Genomic DNA, 24,501 nt, shown 5'->3' on the forward strand with positions numbered 1-24,501 from the left:
GGAGAATGTGTGGTCTCATTGTTCTCACTAAGACGTAATGGCAATGCGTGGTATGCAGCACAAGAAATTCTACCTTGGCCCTGGCAAAGGCCAGTTGGTATCAGGCTTCTGTGCCAAATCATGTTAGGTCAGTTCATGCAATAATCTACAATCATGAGAGGGTTTTCAGGTTGAGGCAAACCAAATCTCACAATGGTCAGAAGAGGGTATTGACTTTCTGTGTTACATTTTTTCCGTGATGGATCTGGTGACTCCGACTCTTCTAGTTTGGGTGAATAAAGGATGCTGCTTAGGCCACACTGTGTGAAGCTGAGCCCGAAAACCTTGACACGATTTAAACACAAAGAGATACAGAAGGGTATTCCAGAACATTGTATGAGCAAATCTTAGGAGTCAGAAAGGCAATAAATACACTCCTGAAGTAAGAACACTATATTCATTTCCTATGGGTACTGCAACAAACTGAATGTCTTAAAGTGATAGACACTTAGAAATCCAAAATCAAAGTGTCAACAGAGCCAAACTCCTAGAGGTTCTAGAGAGGAATCTGTTCCTTGCTTTTTCCAGCTTCTGCAGATGCTAGCATTCCTTGCTTTGTAACAACCTCGCTCCAGTCTCTGCCTCCCTCCATCTTCATATCATTTTCTCTTTGTGTATCTGTCTCTAATCTCTCTGTGTCTTTTTTTTACAGAGATACATGTGACTGTTTTGAGGGTCCAGCTAGATAATCCAGGCTCATCATAGCCTGCAATAATTTTTCTTCTAAACAAGATAAACACCCATTGATTCTAAGATAGTACACAATCCTATCTTTAAGCACCATTGCCAGCACAAATATTTGAAAGTATATAAAAGTGGGCTGGGAACTCAGAGTAAATCGATTAGGAAAGTCAGTATATTAGATGTCAGAGGCAAAATCTAAAGTATCATCTCTCATATAGTTTATGCTTATTTGAATAACGATGAACATGCCTAGTCACTGCTTTTATCCAATAATTTAGGGCTATTTTTGAAAAACGAATTACAGATATATATTTGGACGATTTATTATTAAGAAAGTCAGCAACTATATCTTGATAATCTTCCAGGATATGATGTTAATTATAATAATTACAAATAATTGAACAATAGTTTCCCATAGTAGGAGAAAGATGCCATCTCGTAGGATTTCCAGAATTTTCTAGGTTTGGCTTTCTGTATAGGCACATTGAGTACTTTGTTTAACTTGGGCTACAGTAGCTCATTTTGCTGAAATAGCAAAACTAGCATATCTCTAATCACTTATGAAAATATTTGAACATGCCACAAAATACATAGTCCATAAACCTGCATCTGGCATGGTACCCATTTATAGTGTCAAAGTTAAATAATCAAAAACATAGTTTTGAATATCCTGTAAGTGGTGATTTCTCTTTTCTGAGCTACATTGTGGTTTGTAATCAAGCAGCAGGTTTTTTTACCCATTAAACAACCCAATCTTTATTAACAGTTGCAGAATTCTGTAGAAGAAGGAAGCCTTATTTCTTCCAACACTGTAATTTTGCCTGCTTCAAGACTTCATGGCTATATAAGATGCTTTTCTTCTAGCTAGCCACTAGTTTTTTTTCCCTTCTCCTCACTTATAACATCAGTGTGACCATAGGTGGTTTTATCTACATGCTCATTCAACAGCTAAACCTTGTTCTGTGGACTCATAGAGCCATTTTTTTAACTTCTACTTCCTTGATGTTTGAATATGTCTTCTCTTTCCTACCAGATGGCTTTCGTTTATGGAATGTCCAACATTCAACCCTCAAAGCAGTCTATTCTATCTCTAGAGCAACTGGAAAGTTCTTCCCCAATTGAAATGGGTTTCTTGATTAGTTCCTATTTGATCTAAGTTAAGCCATTTGGAACAAACTTTAAAAAATGCAACTATCTTTAAGACCCAGCTCGTTAAATACTTGGGAGAAGGTTGTAACATCGCTCCCTGCCTTGCTGAGTTTATAACCCAGGTCTTTCCAATCATCCTGTATGTTTCTTAAGTCCTGGCCCTCACATGCTAAAATGCTGCTCTGATTACAGATGTGCTAATTCCCTTTCCATGCTGAATCCTAGGTCCCAGATGTGACCTCCTGAACAATGGGCAGCAGAGCCGGAACTGGTCACACCATCCTAGATGCTTACTCTTCCTTAACAAGCCAAATATGCCCACCACTCTCTGATACCCTCTTCACAACTCCTTTCAAAACACTTTCTAGCAGGGCATTATAAACTACTTACATATAATTAAGGAGCAAGTCATCAAGCACAAATCTTTCTCAGTCAATTCACAATATCCCATCTTAGTCCAGGGACTGTCTGTGCTTAACTGGAACACATAACATTTGCTTGTAAATACTTTCACTTGCCAACTTGTCATATGGATTACTAAGGAGCACAGCAATGAACAAGGGGAGAAATATTTAGTCCTGTGATTTTTGTCAGAACCATTAAATAGGAATGAGAGCTGAGATTGATACCTATTAGCAAATAGAAAGGCTATGTTTTAAAAAAATGAAGAGTTGGTTACCCTGTGGAAGCTTATATGAATAAACCTCAATTTTTTTTTATCTTTTTCTAAAAAGATACTGCTGAAAACCGTAATGAAAATGGAGTGGGTATGTGTGAAGCACGATTTGGCATTCAGCATTGTACCTTTTTTTTTTTCCTCTAAAGAGATGCTCTAGAAGAATCCTCAATACAGAGCCAAGTGTTCAAGGCCATTTCTACATTATGTATTTTGTTCTTTCCTAAAAATTTTGAAGAGCATGAGGAGAGATTATAAAAATAAGTCATTGATGTTTTTACATTTAAGCTGATATGGGCCCATGTAGATGAGAGGCTCAAGAGGGCCTTGAAAACTAAGCTGTGAATTGGTTTTGATTTGTCATTGACAGTGGAAGAGAGCTGTGTTCGTGAATAGCATCTGCGAGTAGAGAGTTGTCTCTATTAAGATTCTCCCTGCACTACAATGTCAGTCCTACCTACTTCTGTACTGGGTTAGGCTTCACCATGTTCTTGGTGCTCCCTCAAAGGGTTGCTCATTCTACAGGCATGCTATGTTCATTTATCCATCCCAGAATAAGTACAATGAACTCTAAACAAATGTATTTATTTCTAGTTTAATGGATTTCAAGAAAGAGTCAGTGAATTGGTTCTGATGTGTCATGAATTCTGTTTGGCTAGGTAGCACTTTTTTGTTTCTTTTGGTTAGGAACATTAACATGAGCATTTTCATTTCTTTTCCTTCTTTTTTTTCCCTCCCACCTCCACAATTATACTCCCCCCTCCGCCCCACCTAAATTGTAAAGTTCATTTTTCAACATAGTGTCTTGTGCATCTCATTGTTACAATGGGTCAATCTGTATCCCTATTTAAGCATTTTGTTTTTTTCTCTTCCTTCTGGTTGCTCTAATTCCTAATAAGCCTGGGGCAGGTGTGGAGGAACTGATGGGTAGATTTGATTTATCAATAAATTCACTGAGACCACTGCAGATCCCTGACTTACTCTTTAAGAATATCAGCAGTTTGGGGTTGGGAAGGTGGCTCAGTGGTAGAGTGCTTGCCTTTCACGCATGAGGCCCTGGGTTCCATTCCTCAGCACCAAATAAGCAGAAAAAGCCAGAAGTGGTGTTGTTGCTCAAGTGGTAGAGCACCAGCCTTGAGCTGAAGAGCTGAGGGACAGCGCCCAGGCCCAGAGTTCAGGCCCCACAACTGACAAAAAAAGAAAAAAAGAAAACAAGAATATCAGCAGTAACATTAACGATGGGAAGCTATAGTAACTATAGGAAGTATCTATAGGAAATATGTAGTCATTTCTCCCCAGGACTGAGAAAGGGCACCAGTCAGCTTTCCATCTCAATAACAAACACCTGAGAGAACAAACTGATGAAGAGAAAGGGTGCATTTTGATCCACAGTGTTAGTGGTAATAGCCCAGCATCAGTTTGGTCATCCTAGTTCAGCCTGTAGTGAGTAGCATTCCATAGTAGAAGTATGTTGAGGAGCAAAACTGTGTCATGATTTGGAAAGTGGTGGGACCAGAGTCCTACTATCTCAAGAAGTTGCCTCAGTGACCCAAAGACCTCCAATTAAGGCCCCACCTCTTAAAGACTCCAGCACCAGACTGGGGACCAAGGTTACAACGTAGGCCTTAGGGTCCTTATTTGGCATGAGGCTCTGCTCTAGGGCTGAAAACTCAACATTCCTGACCTCAAGAAATGGTGTGTGTGTGTGTGTGTGTGTGTGTGTGTGTGTGTGTGTGTGTGTGTGTGTGTGTGTGTGTGTGTGTGTGTGTGTGTGTGTGTGTGTGTGTGTGTGTGTGTGTGTGTGTGTGTCCTGGTCCTGGGGCTTGAACTTGGGACCTGGCCACTGTCCTTGAACTTCTGTGCTCGAAGCCAGTGCTCTACCACTTGAGTCACAACTCTACTTCTGTGTTTTGGAGATAGGAGTCTCATGGACCCTTCCTGCCTGGGCTAGCTTTGAACCACAGTCCTCAGATGTCAGCTTCCTGAGTAGCTAGGCTTATAGACATGAGCCACTGGAACCTGGCTAGTAAACTTTTATCCCAATGACCAAGTTCTCCCCAACTCTACCATCTACCCAAAACTAGAGTTGATGTCTCCTCTAAAACTGAAAATTTGATAACATATGGAATTACATCATATTTATCCATCCCTTCACATTTTTTTCCATAAAATTGGAATTGTGGTACCAAATAATGCAGCCACATTCTCTGTATTATAAAGTATTTTTCAAGAATATTTTAGGGCTAACCCCTGCTTTCACTGTATTTGATGTTGGTATAATTTGTGGAGGGGAAGGGGAAAAACAAGTGGACCCGTTGCAACAATGAGAAGTACAAGTTGTCTTGTCGAAAGCAAACTTTACAACTTTGGTGGGGAGGGGAGAGGTTTGGGAGGCGGGGGGGAGGCTGGGAAGGGATGGGAAGGGGAAACAAAGGAGGAGGCTACAATGCTTGATAAGAAATATACTCATTATCTTGCCCATGTAATTGTAACCTCTCTGTACAGTATTTTCACAATAAAAAAATAAAAAAATAAAAAAAATTTAATTCTCCCCAAACCCAAAAGAAATTAAAAGGCTATTAATTTAAAAAAAAGAATATTTTAGGGCTGGGAAGGTGGCTCAGTGGTAGAGCGCTTGCCTTGCATGCATGAGGCCCTGGGTTTGATTCTTCAGCACCACATAAGCAAAAAAGAAAAAAACTGGAAGTGGCACTGTGGCTCAAGTGGTAGAGCGCTAGCCTTGAGCTGAAGAGCTGAGGGACAGTGCCCAGGCCCAGAGTTCAGGACCCACGACCGGACCAAAAAGTATATAGATATATTTTATAGTATCATTGCGTTTGTTATTCAATTTTGTGATTTTTTTCTCATTATAAATACACACTGGACATCCTTGTAGATAAACTCTGCATAAGTTTAAGATATTTCTTTAGGACAGAGTGTGAGAGGTGGAATTGTGGCATAAAAGGATTATAGGATATTCTTCAATTACTGGTTAAAATTAGCACAGTTTTAATATTAATGTTTTATATAATTTAGCAAAGTATCCCACAAAAGACAAATCTATATTTTATTTAACTAAAATAAGTGGAAAAACACATTACTAAGGTTATACTGGACTAATAGGTATTCTAATTGAGGCTGAAATTTTGTTTGCATATAAATTGTCCTCTTTAAAATGATTTGGTTTAAACTATCTCTTATACATTAGTTTAGGGAACATGATTTTAGTGTAATAATTTTGAGCAATGTATAAGAGCAATTATAAGCATAGAATTGGATGAGCACAGACTTTCTTTATATATGAGCAAAGATTATATATTAATCTGGTTGACCCATTCTTGTCCTTAGCGCCTAGCAACAGAGAAAAATAACTACCTTCTGCAGCTTTCTGACTCTGATTTCTGTAGAATTCTGCATCTGAACTCAAGCTCCTTTTCCTCAGTTCAGCTTTTCAATTTCCAATATGTGGTTGGAAATATAATTGAATCTACTGTATAGGCAGCTTGCAGCACAATCCTAAGAAATTTCTTATGGAAATACAGTGGAGTCCACTGGGAATTCAAGGGGCAAGGCGAAACTTACTGCCAGTTGCCCCTCAGGGAAAGAAAGGAAAAATAGAAGCAGATATCATGAAGAACATATTCTCTAAGCACATCACTATGAGTGCACAGAAGGTGAGACCTACGTAGCTTCACAAATTCAGTTTGAATTCAAGAGCAGTTTAAAAATAAGGACAAGCCGGAAGTGGCCTTGTGGCTCAAGTGGTAGAGCACTAGCCTTGAGCTGAAGAGTTGAGGGACAGCGCCCAAGCTCAGAGTTCAGGCCCCACGAATGGACCCAAAAAAACAAAAACAAAAACAAAAAAATAAAAATAAGGACATCGTGGCATCGTGAATGACGTATTCCACAAAGGACAGGAGTATCTTGCTGTTCAAAACTTGTTCTCAGTGGGTTGTTCAACAAATCTATCAAGAGAATAATTCATCTTCCATAATACGTTATTCATATTTTTAACCAGTGTCTAAGTGTCTTCCCTAGACCAGATATTGGCACATTGGTGAAGAGAAAGGTATGTGAAACTTTCTGAACATTGATTTACCATTATGGCTGTGACTTCTTATTGCAGTGACTCCTACCACAAGGCATAAGCAGGGACTATGAGGTATGATCAGCTCTATCAGCCACTGCCCTCCTGAAATAAAGCATTTGTGAGGGGAAGAGAGTACTTCAAGTTGGAGAGACAAGATAGAAACTTTTGAGAAAGATGGAAAAGTCTTCTTTTTTATATAGTTTTTTTTTTTTTTTTTGGTGAAAATACCTTACAGAAGGCTTACAATTACATGGGCAAGATAATGAGTACATTTCTTATCAAGCATTGATGCCTCCTCTTTTGTTTCCCTTTCCCTTCTGGTCCTCTCCCTTCTCCATTTTTTTCCACTCTCTTTATTTTCTTTCCCTAAAATTAATCCTTTAATAATCCCAATTTCAGGTCCTGGTTGTATAAACAAAGGCAAGTAAAAGATGACATTTGGGGGGGACATTTTTCTAATATAGAATATCTAAATCAGTCAATATACAAGGGAAATTAGTGGATGTTTCATCAATATTATCAACATCATGGGTCATTTATGGATATTTAGTGCATTCTAAGCATTCAGATGTTTGCATGCACATCTTTGAAAATTCTCATGACTGGGGCTGGGAAGGTGGCTCAGTGGTAGAGCGCTTGCCTCCCATGCATGAGGCCCTGGGTTCTATTCCTCAGCACCACATAAGCAAAAAGGAAAAAAACCCAGAAGTGGCGCTGTGGCTCAAGTGGTAGAATGCTAGCCTTGAGCTGAAGAGCTGAGGGACAGTGCCCAGGCCCAGAGTTTAGGCCCCACGACAGGAACCAAAAAAAAAAAGAAAAAAGAAAAAAGAAAATTCTCATGATTCTATGTAAGAAGTCCTAGTATCTTCTTTGGACAGAAGAAGAGACCAAAGTGATGGATGTGATTGTTTTAGAATCTTACATCTATTAGTTAGTAAACCCTGGCTAGTCTCTCAAGGCTATATAAATCACTAGTTGCCAAGTTAATACATTTATCATACTTTACATTTCTTTGATAAGAATTACCTATCGGAGGATTCTCTGGATTTCATGCGTTTATCTTCAGATATAAATAAGGTCATAGGTCATACTAAAGTCTACTTTCAACATTTGAAAACAATGGAGTGTAAGACAATTGAGTGTATTTTTGTATCAGATTTTTGAGATAAGATATTTAAACCTGTGCTACTTTCAATGTTTTCTAAAAAAGGAAATCTGTGTAGTTTTCTTTGATGAGCAACATGACATTAGAGATTAATGCTAATCTTGATAAAGAGACCACATCTACATGTATTAGTAGTAAGACCTTCACTACTACCATAGCCTGCCATCCTGACTGCAGCCATTAAATGCAAGTGGGAGACTCTGAGTCAGCATTTACCCTAGAAGCACCAATGCCATTTCTCTGTATTAATGACAATGGCAACACCAAGCCAAGACCATTCAGGACCTTTCCAGGAGGAAACTATTGCCATCAGGTACTTAGGATTTTTATGTTATTATTCTAAGTTTCTTGAGAATGTTTTTTAGTCTCCTCTTAGTTACCTCTTTTCTTTTTTTTTCTTGTGCTGGCACTGGGACTTGAACTCACAGACTCACTATTTTGTTCAAGGCTGGAGCTCTACACCTTGAGACACATCTCCATTTCTGGCTTTTTACTGGTTAATTGGAGATAACAGTCTCTCAGATTTCTCCACCCAGGCTGGATTAAAACAAGCACCTTCAGATCTCATTCTCCTGACTATTTAAGATGACAGGTATGCATAGTTACTTCATAAAGGCTCCAGGTCTTAATACTATCCCATTGTCATTCAGTTACAACATGAACGGAGGACACATTCAGACCATATAACAATGGAATATACCATGTATTGTGGTTTTGTTGATCCTAAAGACTCAATAGAAATGCCTGTACTCATACTTATTGCAGCACAATTCACAATAGGGAAGTCATGGAATCAGCTTTGGTGCCATCCACAAAAGAATAGATAAAGAAAAATACCATATTTTCTCTCACTGTAGAATCCAGATTTTTAAAGGAAGAACAAAAGACACATGAAAGCAGAAGGAGAGGAACTACTAGGGGGAAGAGTAAAATAATAAGAAGAGAGCAAGGATGCAAGACAATGTGGAGGATAAAACAAAGATAAAATAAATAAAATTAAAGTAGAAATAAAAATAGAGGAAATACATATGATCAAAGTTCATTATATACATGGATGGGTATGTCATAGTGAAACCATTTATGCAAGTTAATATATATTGAAAGGTATATACTAGACTTTTTGATAATTACATTATTGTGGAAATCAGCTGATTCCCTATGATCTACTAATTCCTTGTGCATTGGGAAAGGAGCTTAAGAAACAAGTCAGGTAGGTGCTCAGAAAATTTAAGTTGAGTGAAGGAGGCTTTCTCCTCAGTTATTTAAAAAACATATTGATGGACAGTAGCTTTGTAAAAAAAAAATAACTGAAATTTATTTTTTCCCAACTAATGCCAGCTCCTGGTCGAAGCTTAAAGCTTCCCCAGAGGGCTTGGATTCCAGATTCACTGGGCCACTCTCATCATCCAAAAACCTTTTGAAAGGTGGTGGTAGCTGTAGATGGTACCTAACAGAGTAAGGCAGGAGCCCTATGATTTTTCCCTTAAGCTGTCACTGCAACATTTATCTATGCTGACCTCAGGAACTTGCTGGGCAGGGTTTTCTGATGCTGCCAGCAGTTTGGGCTCATTAGAGACACAGTCATTGTGATCAGAGTTCAAATGAGATCAGAGACAAACAGTCTGAAACATAACACTAAAGAGTGCTTGTGGCTTCCAATTATTATCTTCATTGGGATGAAAATTTATGAAGCTCATACTGGTTCATGAACAGGAGAGCATCAGGATCCACGGAGTGAAGGGTTTTCTGTGAGAAAACCCTTGGGGCAGGTCGTACTTTGTGAGTCTGTGGGTGCCTTTCATCTCCTGAATATTTCACATACCTTGCATCATGTACATTTACAGTAAATGGAAAACTATGGGTACTACAGAATGACAATTCTATTTTCTTCATTTCAAAGATGGATAAAAGCAGAAGTTCAGAACATGCACCAGCCCAGCTAGTTTAAATTGAAGTGTTTGCTAACAGTGTAAGTTGTCATAGTGGCTGTTACTATTCTTATTCCATATCTGATTTACAATGTAGTTGATCAAATGTCTTACTCTCTCAGTAAACAATTAAGGGTTTTTTTTCCAAGTTTTTGTTCCTCAGAAGCTCAAAAACACAAAAGGATCAATGTGTTTTATGATTTTTATTTATTTAAAGACAGTGTTAACTGACACATTTAAATGATTCTTTTAAGAAATCTATTCTCTTGGAACTAAAAATAAAATCGCCCCTTTTGCAGCTGGGAAATTTGCTAAATCTGCAGAGTCAAAGGCAAAAATGAAGCCGGGCACCATTGGCTCATGCCTGGAATCCTAGCTACTTAGAAGGCTGAGATCTGAGGATCAAGGTTCAAAGCCGTCCAAATAGGAAAGTCTGTGAGACTCTTATCTCCAATTAACCACCAGAAAACTGTAAGTGGCACTAGCCTAGAAGTGAAGAGCTCAGGTACAGCACCCAGGCTCAGAAGTTAAGCCCTATGACTGACCAAAAAAACCAAACCAAAAATCAAACAAAAGCAAAAATGAGACCCAATGATTTCCATGAAGCTCGTGAATCTATCCGTGTGGCTTTGTTCTTTGCCTGGTAACTCTCACTGTCGCTCCAGGTTGTCTCCTTTTGTTGCAGCTAGAAATCCATGTCCATCAGTGCTGGCAACATACCCACATAAAAACTACCTTTCCTGACATGGATTAAACTCAGTTTGGGGCAATCATATGGTAGCACAGGGAGCAGACATTGACACATGCCTTGTAGCTTATTCCTGATTTCGCTTTCTTTTTGCCTTGAATGTGAATGTGAGAGCGCATGCTGAAACAGCCGTCTTGTTGGCAGGAGCGCAATGGGTAGGTAGTAAGGATGGCAAACCACAAGGATAGGCACCCGGGACAGTAATAATGGATGAACCCTTCATGGAAGACTTTACCTCCTGACCATTTTCAGTAGAGAACTTACATAAACTTCCAGTATTAAAATTTCTCCTACCAATTGAATGAATTTCTTTAAAAAAAAAAATTCTTTATTGCTGGGCACCAGTGGCTCACGCCTGTAATCCTAGCTACTCAGGAGGCTGAGATCTGAGGATTGTGGTTCAAAGCCAGCCCGGACAAGAAAGACTGTGAGACTCCTATCTCCAATAAACCACTAGAAAACCGGAAGAAAACTTGGGCTCAAGTGGTAGAGTGCTCGCCTTGAACTGAAGAGCTGAGGGACAGCGCCCAGGCCCAGAGTTCAAGCCCCACGACCAACCAAAAAGAATTCTTTATTGTTATTGTAAAGGTCATATTCAGAGGGGTTACAGTTATATAAACCAGGTAATAGGTTCATTTCTTTATGATCAATATCACCCCTTTCCTTGTTCTCTCGTATTTTTTCCCTTCTGTCCTTGCCTGACTATACAACCATATTGTATAGTTTCAACACAGTGTTAAAACACTAGTGAGCATCCCTGCTGCATTTGTTCACCCTTTGTCCCATAATTTCTATATCCCTCCTTACCTTCACAAAGACATAAGTGAATAAAGACAAAGGGAAAAGAAAACAAAAGCATCAACAGAGGAAAAAGTCCCTCGTTTCTATTTACTGGAGCTCATTTCTCTAAATATTATTTTATATGACCAGATGTACATAGCTATAATGCTTTGTGATCCTCTGCTAAGAGTATCTTCCTCTAATCTCACTCTGTGTGAATGCCTAAAGACCTATATAATTTATTGTCCCACTGCATTTTTAAAATTTTATTATTCAGTGTATTAACGTGTAGATTTATAGGCACATTCTTGTTAGCACATGATTTTCTTACTAGAAAAACTATCTCTGTACAGTTTTTTTTTAAGCATTCAGAAAGATTAGGAAAACATTCTCTATCAGTAATTTGTGCTACTTGGAATAGAAACCTACATGCCTGGTACAGTCCTGGCTTTTTGATGTGGTGCCCAACCTTGTCCAGTATGTTCATCTACATTGCATGTAGTTTTGCTTTGTTTTTATCTGCTGATCACTGTTGGCAAATTCTGTGCCAATAGGCCAAGTTTTCACACCTTGGCTGTGATGATGTATATCTTCTTTCTGCTCCATAAAATCAACATTGTTTCTCCTGTCCATTAAACTCCCGTGGGCTTTGTTTGCCTTTTTCATGTTGTACTAAAAGTAGAACATTCTGGACTCTTTTTATTGCGAAATTGTGTACAGAGGGGTTACAATTACATGAGTAAGGTAATGAGTACATTTCCTATCGAACATTGTTACCACCTCCTCCTTTGTTTTTCCCCTACCATCCCTTCCCTCCCCACCTCCTGAATTCTTCCCCCCCCCAAGTTGTAAAGTTCATTTTCAACATAGAGTCTTGTACATCTCATTGTTACAATGGGTCAACCTGTATCCTTGTTTCAGCAATTTACCTTCCCCTCCCCAAATTAGAAAAACGTATATACAAGATGTAGGGCACCCACGTCAAATACAGTGGAAACATGGGTTATACCATGGGGGAAGAACATACAAAAGAAACAAAAAAAAATCACATATTTCTGGGTTTTCAATTCTATTCCATTGGTCCTGAGGTCTGTTCTTATGCCAATACCAAGCTGTTTTGATTACTATGGCTTTATAGTAGAGTTTGAAATTTGGTATTGATATTATTCCAGCAGTGTTCTTTCCGTTGAGGAGCGTTTTTGCTATTCGGGGTCTTTTATTGTTCCATATGAATTTTTGGATTGCCTCTTCTATTTCCTTGAAGAATGAGGGTGGAATTTTGATAGGTATTGCGTTGAATTTGTAGATAGCCTTGGGAAGTATTGCCATTTTCACGATGTTAATCTTGCCAATCCAGGAGCATGGGAGGTTTTGCCATTTTTTAAGTTCTGTGTTGATTTCCTTTTTCAAGATTTTAAAGTTTTCATCATAGAGGTCCTTCACTTCTTTGGTTAAGTTAATTCCTAGGTATTTTATTTTTTGTGGGGCTATTACAAATGGAGTTGCTTTCCTAATTTCAGCCACACTTTTCTCATTGTTGGCATATAGAAAAGCCATTGATTTTTGGGGGTTAATTTTATAACCTGCTACTTTGCCAAAGTTTTGAATCAGCTTGAGTAATTTGGGAGTGGAGTCTATGGGATTCTTTAAATACAAGATCATGTCATCTGCAAAGAGGGAGAGTTTTATTTCTTCTTTCCCTATTTGGATCCCCTTTATGTCTGCATCTTGTCTTATTGCTGTAGCTAGGCATTCTAATACTAGATTGAAGAGAAGTGGAGAGAGTGGGCATCCTTGTCTTGTTCCTGAGTTAAGAGGAAATGGCTTAAGTTTTTCACCATTGAGTATAATGTTGGCTGTAGGTTTGTCATATACAGCCTTTATTGTATTGAGGAATGATCCATGGATTCCTAATTTTTCCAGAACCTTCATCATAAAGGGGTGTTGGATCTTGTCAAATGCTTTTTCTGCATCTATTGAGATAACCATGTGGTTCTTATTCTTGATGTGATGAATAATATTAATTGATTTGCGTATATTGAACCAGCTTTGCATCCCTGAAATGAATCCTGTTTGATCATGGTGTATGATTTTTTGGATGAATTGTTGAAGTCGATTGGCCAAAATTTTGTTGAGAAGTTTTGCATCAATGTTCATCAAAGAAATGGGTCTATAGTTCTCTTTCTTTGATGAGTCCCTGCCTGGTTTTGGGATGAGGGTTATGATGGCTTCATAGAATGTGTTCGGTAGTGAGCTTTCTCTTTCAATTTCATTGAAGAGTTGGAGGAGTATTGGTGTGAGCTCTGCTTTGAAGGCCTTGTAAAATTCCACTGTAAAACCATCTGGTCCTGGACTTTTCTTAGCTGAGAGGTCTCTTATTGCTGTTTCTATTTCAATGCTTGAAAAGGTCATACCAAAGCTCTCAGCACAACCATGTTTATCGCAGCATTATTCACCATAGCTAAGATGTGGAACCAACCCAGATGCCCCTCAGTGGATGAATGAATCAAGAAATGGTGATATACATATATAATGGAATTCTATGCCTCTGTCAGAAAGAATGACTTTGCCTCTTTTGTTAGGAAATGGAAAGACTTGGAAAAAAATTATACTGAGTGAAGTAAGCCAGGCCTAAAGAAACATAGGTCCCATGGTTTCCCTTGTTTGCAGTGACTAGTACATGTCTAGGACAAGCAAAGAGGGTCAAAGGCCATGTACATACGACCACATGAGATGATGTTAAGCAAAATGTACCCAAGACAGGGACACAAGAGGTGTTTTTTTTTTCTTGCTTGCTTGCTAGTTTTTTTTTTTAATGTATTTACAATGCACTATGTGATTCTTTTGTTTCTATTGTAGGTTCTGCCCCTATGGTATAACCCCTGTTTTCACTGGATTTGATACCGGTGTTCTGCATCTTGTATATAAATTTTTGTTATTGCGGAACGCTTAAATGGGGATGCAGGCTGACCCATTGTGATAATGAGATGTACAGGACACTATATTGAAAACGAACGTTACAATGTCGGGGTTGTGAGGGACAAGTTGGGGAGGCAGGGAGGGAAGTGATGGTAGGGTGAAAATAAAGAAGGAGGTAACAATGCTTGCTATGAAATGTACCCATTTCCCTACTCATGTAACTGTAACCCCTCTGTACAACATTTTTACAATAAAAAAAAAGAAAGAAAAGAAAGAAAGAACCTTGACCATCTTAGAAATCTTTGAAAAGGGACTCTTCTGAGGATAAGAACTAAAGGTCATACATGAGGGCTCCCAAGCTCTATTCTCACTCTTGTATTCAACTATCACCTCAATCTGAGCATTTGGTTGATGCTTGGGAGATAAATTTCAAAAGAAAAGTGTTATTTATGATAAAGAGCAGAGGAACCAGTTGTCTTAGTATAGCTTTAACACTGAAAGTTCCCCATCCTGGATGACCAGGATAATGAAAGAGCTGAAATATGGCAAAAAGATTGTGATTCAGCATTGATGGAATCTCTTAGCAAAGTGATAAGATTTTTTACTTGGAGGAAATGAAGTAATGGCTTTTTCCCTCTATGTAATTTTAGAGTGTCACAGATGAAAATCCAAATAATACGTATTTCCTCTAATGAAGCCTAATGAAGCCCAACATGTTAATTTACAAAAGAGAAGAGTCAGGAAATTAATAACAATAGTAATGTTGAGCATTTATTATATGCTAGGTACTGTTCTAAGTGCTTTGTATAGCCCATGCTCTCAAATATATAACAATGCATGTTTATTGAATACCTATTTTCAAATCATTTAGTAAATTTTATAAATTTTCTCATTGAATTATTCAAAAAAATCACATAGTACATTTTAAATACATTAAAAACAATAGCAAGAAAGAAAAAAACAAGTTGTGTCCCTATCTTGGGGTTCATTTCACTTAACACATCTTATATGGTCATATGTACATAGCTTTTGACCTTTTCTGCTTGTCCTAGACTTACACTAGTTATTGCAAATAAGGGAAGCCATTCTGGACTCTTAAGAAGTGAACATCACTTTTAAATCTGACAAGATGTCCAAAACTGATCCAAGACAAAGGTAGATTTTTTTTCTGAATTGATTCTGAAGCAATATAGTCAAGTAAGCTTTTCTGACACATGTATTTTTTGTGACATTCTTCTCATTATGAAGAGAATTCCCTGCTACTGAACTTTGACAACAATCTTTAGCTTTCCTCTATTCTATTAAACAGATTTTATGGGGAGAGTTTAACATTCAAAGAGTTTAACATTTCAAAGATAGCCTTTAATCAACAATCAAGGTATTGGCCAGTGGTGAGCTAATATACTGAAATGCTAATTTGTGTTAGCCCCCTTTTTTGTTTCCTGTGTCCTTCAACCCAATACCAGCATCACTTTCCTAAAGTTTAGTAGTATGAGTGTTCTTCCATAAAAGTATCAGCTTTTAATTTTTTTTGCTACTCAACTACGCTAATTACCTGTTCAAGCTAAAGGTGTTTCTATTCTTTAATATACATGTCAGACAGCTTTCTGTTACTACAATAAAGTTTCCACGATAGTCAACTTAAAAAGAGGAATAGTTTATTTTAGCTTATAGTTCTAGGGGTTTAATAAATCCCACTGATTGATAAGTCCCACTGTTTTGGGCCTGTGGCAAAGCAGTTACATCACGGTGGGAGCACATAATGAAGCCAGCTTCTCACTTCATAGCCATAGGGAGCAAAGGGAGGAAGAGGAAAAGAGGAAGGGACAGAGTCCTAATATCCCCTTCAAGGGCATGCCCCAGTGACATAGGCCACACTTTGAAAGGGTCCACCATCTCCAAATTGCCCTAGCCCAGGAAACAGTTGTTTAGCAGCTGGGCTCTTTGGAAACATTCCAGGTGAGAACTATAGCAAGGGATATGGGTGAATTAAGATTAGGCAGAGGTCTTGAGAGAAGGAAAAAAAGGACTGGGCTTTCAGAGCCTCGAGAAGTAGAGAATTTCTAACTGGTGTGGTATGTGGTGAAACATGTGCTCTATTACTACTTTATGAAGTTAACGGACTTCAGAGTTAGCTGTGGGATATCCCTATAATGGGAATGACCTCTGAATACAAAGATATCCTATCTCACTGGGGATTTCCAGAGGCAAGAATGCCCAAAAGCAGTAGAAGCCCTAGAACTGGAGGTATTATAAAACTCTTTCATGATGGATGGTGTTTATACAAATGATGGGACTTCCCTTCAAGAACTTCTTGAAAAAGACCAAGAACTGAACATAGAATGGATGGGGCTTGCTCCACAAGAAAAAAATAAACCCCACTAAAGTTCATTTTCCGCCAATCCAATTGTTTAAAATCAAACTTAAAATTGACCAGAAAAAAAGACTTCCTGCCAACCGGATTTGTTGGACTAAATCTCATCTGTTATGTTGTCTATAGAGGAAATGATAGATTCATTCACCACAAAAACTCCAGTAAAGCTATAAAGTCCCTTCAAAGGCTGGGTGCATTTTTAGCTGTACCACTGACCATGCTTCTTATAAGATGAGTAGGGATGATTTTAACCTAATTCAGAATTTAGAAATGTCAAAAGTCTAACTTTTGCTAATAGAAAGTGCTGTTTTTCAATTCTTTTTTATGTTTTTTTAAAATAAGCTTTTTAGGGCTGGGAAGGTGGCTCAGTGGTAGAGTGCTTGCCTTGCGTGCATGAGGCCCTGGGTTCGATTCCTCAGCACCACATAAACAAAAAGAAAAAAGCCAGAAGTGGCACTGTGGCTCAAGTGGTAGAGCGTTAGCCTTGAGCTGAAGAGCTGAGGGACAATGCCCAGGCCCAGAGTTCAGGCCTCACGACTGGACCCCCCCCCCCCCGCCAAAAAAATAAGCTTTTTATTGTGAAAATACTGTACAGAGGGGTTACAGTTACATGAGCAAGGTAATGAGTACATTTCTTATCCAGCATTGTTGCCTCTTCCTTTATTTTTCCCCTACCATCCCTGCCCTCCATCTCCTCAACTACACCCACCCCTCCTAAACTGTAAAGTCTATATCCCTATTTAACCATTTTGTTTTTTCCCTTCCCCTCCCCAAATTATACCAACATCAAATAGAGTGAAAACAGGGGTTGTCCTATGGGGGAGGGACATACAAAGCGACAAAAAAAATCACATGGTACCTTGTAAATACATTAAGAAACAATAACCAAGGAGGAAGAAAACCACTTGTGTCCCTATCTTGGGGTTCATTTCACTTAACATCATCTTATCTGAGCTTTTCTGCTTGTCTCAGATAGGAGAAACGTTAGGTCTCCTTGACACAGGCCAAAATTTTCTTAATAGAGACCCAGAAACACAACAAATCAAAGAAAGGTTGGACAAATGGGATTGCATGAACTTGCAGAGCTTCTGCATGGCAAAGGACATAGCTAGCAAGATCAATAGAAAGCCCACGGATTAGGAGAAGATCTTCACTAGCTATCCAGTAGACAAGGGTCTCATATCTAAAATATACTTGGAACTCAAAAAAATAAATCTCCCAACAACAAATCCTCAAAGAAACAACTACCCAATAAATAAGTAGGCTAAAGACTTAAAGAGAAACTTCTCTGAAGAGGAAGTAAGAATGGCCAATAAACACATGAAGAAATGCTCAACCTTTTTAGCCATAAAAGAAATGCAAATAAAAACAACATTGAGTTCCCACCTCACCCCAGTTAGAATGGCTATAATCTAATAACAACAGATACTGGAGGGGATGTGTCCAGAAGGGAACCCTGTTGCAGTGTTGGTGGGAGTGTAAACTTGTTCAACCACTTTGGAAAGTAGTATGGAGGTTCCTCAAAAGACTACACATGGAGCTCCCCTATGACCCAACAATCCCACTTTGGGGCATTTACCCAAATGATCACAAACAAGACCACACTAAAGCTACCAGCACAACTATGTTTATTGCAGCCTTATTTACCATAACTAAGATATGGAACCAACCCAGATGCCCCTCAGTAGATGAATGGATAAAGAAAATGTGGTATATACACACAATGGAATTCTATGCCTCCATCAGAAAGAATGACATTGCCCCATTTGTTAGGAAATGGAAAGACTTGGAAAAAAATTATATTAAGTGAAGCAAACCAGGCCCAAAGAAACAATAGGTCCCGTGGTTTTCCTTATTTGCAATAACTCATATAGAAAGTGCTGTTTTTATCATTAAAATTACCCTTCAATACTTTAGTTTTCATTGGACACCTGAATAACCTGAATAACCTTGCCATCTCAAAACTCCAAAGTCCAGTCTGTGTTGTTTTTATAAAATCAATTGTTGGGGTAGAAAGACGGCTCCTAAAGCAAACCATGAGATTAACAATCACACAGTTTCTGAAGTTGGTGGCGCCAGATACAGTAGCCATGGTGATAAAATAAGTTCTGTGAGGTTTCTAGCTATCTGGCAAAGTGGAAACAAATTCATGTGTTATCAAATGCATTATATTATATAAAAGGGAGTTTTGAGATGAAGAAAAAAGGAGAAATGAGGACAAAAATGGATTCTGTCCTGACAAGAAATACTATTTTAACTGGTAAGACTAAGTAGACTAAAATGGATCAAACTGGAGCAACCTGAGTTTATGTTAAGCAAGAAAATTGAATTTGTTATTATCTTCACTGCATACGGCAGGACAGAAACAGGGAGCAAAAAACGGTACCCCAGAATCAGCTTGTGGTTTTTAAAAAGTTAAATAAATGTATAGTCAGTGTCATATCCACGTACAAATGTAACTGTTTCATGGAAGGACAGTTCTAACTACGCAAAACCCATTTCTAAAGAGAAGTATTTTAATTAAGTCTGTTTACTAACAATTAAGAAAGCACAAATAACTACAATTGAAAATAAACTTGATTTGGGACAAGTGCTCCTTGTTGAGGTCCCAATAAATATGTACTTGGTTTGTTTTCTGTGAGGCAGCAAACACTGGCTCATTAGTCTCAAGACTGGCATTCACAGGTATCAACATTCTCTAGTCACTCTTGGTAATGGTTACCAATATCTTCTAATGCCAATTGGCTAGTGGCAGATAGCTTCCAACTGCAGACACCAATTCAAGGATCATAAAATAGAGGGGAGATAATCGCAAATGTGGCTGAATTGTTTTTTTAGTTTCCCTAAACCTTGAGGAATTTCCCTTTAGCAATGTGCACGAATCATGACCAGCACTTCCTGGATGAGAGATCAAGAAGACACATGGCCCAAAGCCTGGTTAAATCGTGTAACTTGAAACCATCCTGGGACACTTTGTACTGTATAACCACTGAAATAAAAATCACAGCACCATGAGTGAGAGAAATTACGTTATGCTTATTAAGAAACCACTAGCATTTTTTATTGTGAAAATACTGTACTTTTTAAATAAGTTTTTTATTGTAAAAATACTGTACAGAGGGGTTACAGTTACATGAACAAGGTAATGAATACATTTCTTGTCAAGTATTGTTGCCTCCTACTTTGTTTTTCCCCTACCATCTCTTCCTTTCCACCTCAACTACACTCTCCCCACCAAAATTGTGAAGTTTTTTTTCAACATAGTGCCTTGTACATCTCATTGTTGCAATGGGTCAACCTGTGTCCTTATTTAAACAATTTGTTTTTTCCCTTCCCCTCCCCCAACATCAAATACAGTGAAAACAGAAGTTATACCATGGGGAAGAGACATACAAAGCAACAAAAAAATCACATGGTACCTTATAAATAGGTTAGAAACAATAGCAAGAAAGAAAAAAACCACTCTTGTCCCTATCTTGGGGTTCAATTTGCTTAACATCATCTTATCTGAGCTTTTCTGTTTGTCTCAGACATATACTAGTTATTGCAAATAAAGGAAACCATGGGACCTATGTTTCTTTTGGCCTGGCTTACTTCACATTATTTTTTCCAAGTCTTTCCATTTCCTAACAAATGGGGTGGTGTCATTCTTTCTGATGGAGGCATAGAATTCCATTGTGTATATATACCACATTTTCTTGATCCATTCATCTACTGAGGGGCATCTGGGTTGGTAGCGGGGTTGGTCCTGGTAGCTTTAGTATGGTCTTGTTTGTGATCATTTGGGTAAATGCTCCAAAGTGGGATTGCTGGGTCATAGGGAAGCTCTATGTGGAGTCTTTTGAGGAACCTCCATACTACTTTCCAAAGTGGTTGAACAGGTTTACACTCCCACCAACAATGCAGTAGGGTTCCCTTCTGTCCACATCCCCTCCAGCATCTGTTGTTATTAGAGCTCGTGATTATAGCCATTCTAACTGGGGATAGGAGAAACCCTAAGTCACCTTGGCACAGGCCAAAATTTTCTTAATAGGACCCAGAAACATAACAAATCAAAGAAAGGTTGGACAAATGGGATTGCATGAAGTTACAGAGCTTCTGCATTGCAAAGTATATAACTAGCAAGATCAATAGAAAGCCCACGGATTGGGAGAAGATCTTCACTAGCCATACAACGGACAAGGGTCTCATATCTAAAATATACCTAGAACTCAAAAAATTAAATCCCCCAACAACAAATCCTCAAAGAAACAACTGCCCAATAAATAAGTGGGTTAAAGACTTAAAGAGAAACTTCTCTGAAGAGGAAAGAAGGACGGCCAATAAACACATGAAGAAATGCTCAACCTCTCTAGCCATAAAAGAAATGCAAAACCACTAGCATTTTTTAATACAGTATTTGATCTAAAACAATTGGGAGCAGAATTTAAATATTGGTACCACATTTGACTAGGTTCTAGAGAGAAGACAGAAAAATAAAATAATGAAATGCTTAAGAAGCCCTAGCAGTTAAGCTAAAAGAACTAAAAATGCCTTGAGTGGGTGAACAATTTATTTAGAAAAGACGCACTTGAAGTGCATTCTGAAAACTTCAAGTTCCAGAAACTGATTCCTTAAAAGACAGAGACAGATAGATACAAACACACATAAACACACACATAAAGACATAGATACAGAGAGGGGGGGGGAGAGAGAGAGAGATAGAGAGAGAGAAATTCCATAGAGTTTTTGGGCTTGTGCTTTTGCTGGCTCTCAAGGGAGAAAACAAGCAGAGTTAATCTGGTAATTTGAGGTCTGAGGTTTGTATATGGCACGTTGACAAGGAGGATTATTTTCAATATGACTAAGTTAATTAGTGGGTTTGGGTAAGGGTGACAGTGCTTGGACAAGAACTGGAAAGACAATGGAAAAAGTAACAGAACTCCTGAAATCACATGGATTGCTGACCTTTATTGTCCCAGTACAGGGAATTGCAATTGCTCTATTGTTTATGCCTCGCATTTCAGTCATCTGACTTAGAGTTTATCAATAATTTTGTATGTAAATTATTATTGTCTTTGAAACGTAAAAGGAACTCTAAATTGGCAGCCACATTCAAATTCAGAGAAGTACCAAATAGAAAGGTTCCCAAGGTTATATAAAAATGAAGATTTCAAAATCCTTAGATTGATTAAACAAATACTCCCATATAATCATTGAAATTTTCATTGGATAGCTTACCCTAATAGTCCTTTATTGTAAGACAAATTCACAAAACATATAAAAATATTACTGTGTCACCTGGCATTAGTGGCTCACACCTGTAATCCTACCTACTCAGGAGGGTGAGATCTGAGGATCACAGTTCAAAGCCAGCCTGGGCATTAAAGTCTATGAAACTCTTATCTCCAATTATCCACCAGAAATCCAGAAATGGAGCTATGGTTCCAAGTGGTAGAGCACTAGACTTGAGCCAAAAAAAAAGCTCAAGGACAGTGCCCAGACCCTAAGTTTAAGCCCCGTGACCAACAAAAAGAAAAAAAAAATTTTACTGTGTAAGTAATAAATAGTGCTATGAAATAAAGTTAACATAGAACAGTTCTTCAGTTTTTAGAGACTATGCCCATCCACAGCTTTAATTTTTTCTTTGAAACTATTGCATACATGCAGAAACAATTCGATATAGATGCTTGAGATCTTTTCCCCCTGAGGTGTAGTTTCACCTTTCTGTTATACTACAGTTTTTTTAAATAGTGTTATGAGAACAATGATCTCATTCTCCCCAGTTGATAATAACAATGACACACTTTTTATAACTTGAAAAGGCATCTGCTTATTGATATGGGAGTTAAAATTAACTATAACATAAGAGTTACGATTGCATTCTCCCTTTATCTTGTGGAGAAAAATAAACAGAATGGGATCTCTCTGGAAGCTGATGGCTGTTTCGGTCTTTGTAAATGACTTGCTGTGTTCCTGGATAGAACTTTATCTTCTTTTTATGCTTTATTTCACAGCTGAAAAAAATTCAACAAAGAACTCAGTATTGTTGAACATAGCTCTTTCTCAATGGTACAAATCACACTAAAAAGAGGAGAACTGAGCTGAGAAGGAAGAGGTGGCATTTATTCACAGTCCTAACATTTGTTAGGTTGATAAAAACTGTGAATATTCGCAAGCCAGTATTTCTCTTCGAAGATCACACATTTTCCTCGTTAGGTGCACACTCCCCTTTCATTATCCATGAAGTCAGATTCTGCTTAGAAATCAGAAAAATATCATGAGAACAGATTAGAGATTCATAACTAAACAAGATGACTAATAAATTAGTTTAAGAAATCTACCAAGAAGCCTGAAAATGAAATTGCTATAATAATCTCAGTTGATAGCACCAGTATTTCTAAACTAATCTAGGAAATAGCTCCCTACCCAAATGACCAGGAAAGCCATATGTTTTAACATTCGGTCCTTTTGTTCAGGAATTAAAGCAGCTCTGTGCTGGGTTGCAGACAGTGTCTAGTTCCACAATGAAATGGGGATAGTAGAAAGTTGCAATGTTGATTCACTTATCTGCCTCCCCAGCTGAATTAATGAGTCCTTACAGGACCACATATTATTTTTATCTCTTTCCTTCAACCTCTGTACCTGACACATGGCTGGCACAGATAGGCACCTGATTAGTGTTTATTCTTATTCAGATTATACACAGGGTTTGAAGAAGGAAGGTCTGGTAAATATTAATCTAGCTCCCTGTGCCTACAAAATGTTTAATATCATGCTTCTCCTCATGTGAAAATGCAAATGTTATGTGGAGGGACAGGACATTTAGTCTAATCAGTCTGGTGCACATTAAGTAAGATACTAGATAAGATGAGCTATTTGAGAGCTTTTCACTACCTTCTCTCTGTCTCAACTCACTGCTGGCTTGTTGTGTACGGAATTGTTGTTGGCAGAGAAAGCAAGGAAGAGAGCACTAGATTCTTGAGCAGGAGAGGAAGCAAGAGTTTTAGGAATCCTAAAAGAAAAAGAAAAGAAAAAACATAGATGGGTAGTATACATGCATTCTACCCACTGGTTATATGGACTTACATCCAGGCTTAGTTATCTCTCCAGAGTGTAAGTGTAAAGACATGAGAGAACAAAATTGAAAGAACAGAAGTAAGGAGAAGCAGGGTCCCTCCATCTCCTCCAGCACAGAAATGATCCCATAAAATGAACATTCATTCAAGAAATGTGTATCTCTTCACACTACTGTGCTGAGACCTGGTGAACAACTTGCTGGAAAAATTTAAAACGAACTCATATGCAGTTGCTCCCTTCGGTCAGGGAGCTAAGGGTTTGCTGAGGGAGTCCAGGGCTCCTCCCAGATGATGACTGGGCAGGCCGGTCCCCACGTGGGCCACAGGAAGGATTGTGGTTCACTTTGTGTTTTGGAGGAGAGACTCCTTCAAAAGCTCTCCCACCATGATGATAAGTGTGACTTCTATGGGGTGGGTGACCCTCCAGTTCACTGTCTTCAATGTACTCAAAGTCAAAGTGCTCAACATTAAAATTATCGTGTCCCTTTTATAGTTATAATCGTGGCTGTTCTTTAATGCATACCAGATAAATTAGTCTTTGTACCTGTAGAGCTAAGGCTCTGCATAACCTGACCTTGTCATATCTCATCGATAGTACTAACTCCCCAGTTGATACTGTATCCCCTGCTCTTAAGCACACAGTTATCTATTTAACTTGTACAGTATTACTGGAAATGATTCCTCTCCATGCTCTACCCAAATAACCACTGTGAATCTAATTTTGTCATCCCTAATACCAGCATCTCGCCCACCCCAGCGGTGCCTCTCATCTAGACAATGTTATCATTGTTCACTTGCTTCCCTCTAACCATGTCTCCATGCATATCTCAGGTTGTGTTGTATACAAGAATTGACCAAATTTATTTCTCTCCTCCAACTAAAAATGCTCCA

Source organism: Dipodomys merriami, unplaced genomic scaffold, assembly GCF_024711535.1.
Source record: "Dipodomys merriami isolate MVZ:Mamm:240054 unplaced genomic scaffold, mDipMer1.0.p SCAF_12, whole genome shotgun sequence".
Taxonomy (NCBI): domain Eukaryota; kingdom Metazoa; phylum Chordata; class Mammalia; order Rodentia; family Heteromyidae; genus Dipodomys; species Dipodomys merriami.